The sequence below is a fragment of the Convolutriloba macropyga genome, unplaced genomic scaffold (genome assembly GCF_964194025.1).
Source record: "Convolutriloba macropyga unplaced genomic scaffold, txConMacr16.3 SCAFFOLD_3243, whole genome shotgun sequence".
NCBI classification, from domain to species: Eukaryota; Metazoa; Xenacoelomorpha; order Acoela; family Convolutidae; genus Convolutriloba; species Convolutriloba macropyga.
In genome coordinates this window covers 20,001-23,722 of record NW_027451277.1, presented here as the reverse complement: position 1 = coordinate 23,722, position 3,722 = coordinate 20,001, and the positions used below count along the sequence as shown (strand labels likewise).

Genomic DNA, 3,722 nt, shown 5'->3' with positions numbered 1-3,722 from the left:
ATTATGTTGACGTTAGTAGGCCCTGGCCGAAAGCGCAGCATGTGAAAGGTATAGATAAAAGTTAGCGTTGCAGTCAGTACTGTGTAGTTACTAGTAGCTGGATTTAAGCTCGAAATGAGACACTGTTGGTGAAACTTCATCATGAGAACGTCACAAGCTGATCACGCTCTATGATATGACTAGTATTATGTTGCTTCTAGTAGGCTAAGCGCAAGCCGAAACATCAACATGTGAAAGTCGTAGAATTTTGCAATCAAACTGTGGCTAGTACTGTGATGTTACTAGTAACCTTTTCTTACGTCATATGGCCAAGAGAGCATTTGAAGGCGAAACTTCTGCATGGGGAAGCTGCATCATGAACAAAAGTTTATATCGAGTATTATGTTGACGTTAGTAGGCCCTGGCCGAAAGCGCAGCATGTGAAAGGTATAGATAAAAGTTATCGTTGCAGTCAGTACTGTGTAGTTACTAGTAGCTGGATTTAAGCTCGAAGTGAGACACTGTTGGTGAAACTTCATCATGAGAACGTCACAAGCTGATCACGCTCTATGATATGACTAGTATTATGTTGCTTATAGTAGGCTAAGCGCAAGCCGAAACATCAACATGTGAAAGTCGTAGAATTTTGCGATCAAACTGTGGCTAGTACTTTGATGATGCTTGTAGCCAACCGAATTGGTTGAAAAGCCCAATAAGTAAGCTAACTTGGGAGAGCTTGTTGGAAACCAAATGCTACTAGATTGGTCCAAATACATCCTTCAACAGGGGATCACTTGGCTCGCTTTACGAAGAGGAGCACAGCTATATGTGTTAATTCGGTATGAATCGCAAGATTTGTTTACCGACCTCTCTAACGCAAAAGGCGGTCTCGGCTTCGGCTGTTGACTGCGTCCGATTCAGGGTTATATAACTCTCGATTGAACACATTGATGTTCTATTGTTGGTGCTTCCAATAAAATTGGAACACTTAAAGCAGAACCGATTCAAATAATAGCATTCTGATCAATGATTGCATTCCTTGATCAAGAACTGCTGGAGTCATTGTGATGGCGAATTTTCTTCATAAGAAAATTGCAAAGAGACGGAACTTAATGAGACTAGTATTATGTTGTTTCTAGTAAGCGGAAGCTGAAACAGCAACATGTGAAAATCAAGTTTTGTTCAATGATCTCGAGGCGATAAGTACTATGAAGCAACTAGTAGCCTAAGCATGACTCAGATTTGAGACAGTCAAAAAGACTGGCGAAACTTCTTCACATGAAAGTTACATAGAGAACTACAAATGTATACAGCGAGTATTATGTTGTTTCTAGTAGGCGAAAGCTGAAACATCAACATGTGAAAGTTGTCTGCAAACTGTAGAACGATATGTGATTAGTACTGTGCTGTTACTAGTAGCCAGTCTGACTGTAGAAGCCAAGACAAAGGGAAACTAATGCATCTGAAAAGGACAAGTTATGGAAAGGTATGCACGATAAGTATTATGTTGTTTCTAGTAAGCGGCAGCTGAAACATCAACATGTGAACGTCGTTGTGTACAGTAACCTAGAACTATATAGTCCTTAGTAACGTGCATTTACTAGTACCTGTAATTGGTATTCAGACTCAGGCAGTTTGGAATAGTTTGGCAAAGATGCACCAGAGAAAACTGGGATTTGATACAGAAATTGTTGAATACAAGTATTATGCTGCTTCTAGTAGGTTGAATCCGAAACATCAGCATGTGAAAATTGAAAACATTTCTGGTTCGAATTGTCACAAGTATTTGGTGATCTGAGTAGCCAAACTCACTACAACGCCAATTGAAGGCAAAAATTCTCAACGGGAAAAGCTATTCTCATTGAATGAGCTAACAAGACGAGTATTATGTTGCTTCTAGTAGGCGAAAGCCAAAACATCAACATGTGAAAGTCTTGCTGAACAAATTTAATGTTGTTGAGCTCAGTACCGTGTGAATTAGTAGCCATAATTGGCGAGCGAAAATTGAACTGGCGAAACTTCGTCTTTGGAAAATTGCAGATGCCGAGCACTTATTTTGCAACGAGTATTATGTTGACTGTAGTAAGCGAAAGCCGAAACAGCAACATGTGAAAGCTGTTGAAATTTGTGGTCATTTTGCAATAAGTACAAGGAGTGTAACTAGTAGCCAGGTCAAAATTTGGGATAAGAATGAGCAAAAATTCTGCATGAGAACAGTTGAAATTATGAAACTAAATTACAAAGACTAGTATTATGTTGTTTCGAGTACGCGAAAGCGGAAACATCAACATGTGAACGTTTGTAACGAAGTTTCGTTAATTTTCAGCCTAGTACTGAGCAAGAACGAGTAGCCTCATCTCCAATCCCACGCAAAATGTAGTGAAATATGTGAGTGAACCTTATTCACGGTGAGGGTTTCCCGAGGTCTGTATTGCAGCGAGTATTATGTTGCTTCTAGTAAGCGAAAGCTGAAACAACAACATTTGAAAGTTGGAATTAATGACTGAATGGAAACTTCGACCTGTGTTTGATAGTAGTAGCGAACAAAACTGCTGAATCGGTTTCTGTCTCATATTGGTCAGTGAACCAATTAAGAGACAATCAACTACATAACCTGAATTGGGCGAGAGAACCCCCTTAACTTAAGCATATCAGTAAGGGGAGGAAAAGAAATCAACTGAGAATCCCTTAGTAATGGCGAATGAACAGGGAAAAGCTCATCGGGAAGAGAAATGGCAACATTTCTCGGTGTCCGGTATGGTTTGATGCTAGACTGGTGAATTTGTCCTGATGTCTACTGGAAAGTAGCATCAAAGAAGGTGAAAATCCTGTAAAGGTCATTTTCGATACCAGTCATAATGGCTCATTCCTATGAGTAGAGTTGTTTGAAAGTGCAACTCGAAGCTGGAGATATGTCTCTCCAAAAGCTAATTATAAAGCGAGACCGATAGTAAACAAGTACCGTGAGGGAAAGTTGAAAAGCACTCTGAAGAGAGAGTGAAAAGTACGTGAAACTGTTGAAGGGGAACTGGAGTGAGCGTTACCATACTCAATGCCTTGATATTATATTCTCGGCTACCGAGTAGTGTAGTTGTCGTCTTTTGGCAAATCTTGTTAATGAATCGAGCAGAAGTTTTCCTCGGAATTCTTCTTGTTGATTCTAAACAAAATGAGATAAATTGATCTTGATTGCCTGTCTGACCTCAACTTCCTATTCAATGCTCTCTACAGCCCGTCTTGAAACACGGACCAAGGAGTGTGAGTTGCTTGCAAGTGTTGTCGCTCATTGAAAGCGCACACGCGAAATGAAAGTGAACAGTGTAATTTTTATGAATTGCACTACTTTGTGTGGTGAGGGCGCCGATTCGGTGTCCCGCAACCACGGACGGTTTTGCTCTTATTGCATGACTGATCCAGAGCAAGTAGCACACGACCCGAAAGATGGTGATCTATGCTTGGGCAGGGCGAAGCCACGGGAAACCATGGTGGAAGCCCGAAGCGGTTCTGACGTGCAAATCGATCGTCTGACCTGAGCATAGGGGCGAAAGACTAATCGAACCATCTAGTAGCTGGTTTCCTCCGAAGTTTCCCTCAGGATAGCAAAAGCTTGAGCAAGATTGAAAAATCTTCGCAAAGCAATTTCATCGGTTAAAGCGAATGATTAGAGGAATGGGGGAAAATTTTTCCTTCACCTATTCTCAAACTATAAATCGGTGAGATGTCCTTGTGACTTAATTGCACTT

The 3,722-nt window shown here is 40.8% G+C and overlaps 1 non-coding gene and 1 pseudogene across 1 annotated transcript in view; both read left to right on the top strand.

The window, feature by feature from the left end:
* Positions 1-753: 753 nt before the first annotated feature.
* LOC142356523 (5.8S ribosomal RNA) lies at positions 754-905 on the top strand (annotated as a pseudogene).
* A 1,683-nt stretch (positions 906-2,588) lies between these two features.
* The window catches only part of LOC142356524 (large subunit ribosomal RNA), a 3,522-nt gene continuing 2,388 nt past the window's right edge, over positions 2,589-3,722 (top strand). The window contains exon 1 of the ribosomal RNA XR_012761433.1: positions 2,589-3,722. This exon is cut by the window's right edge and continues 2,388 nt beyond it. This is a non-coding gene — a ribosomal RNA (large subunit ribosomal RNA).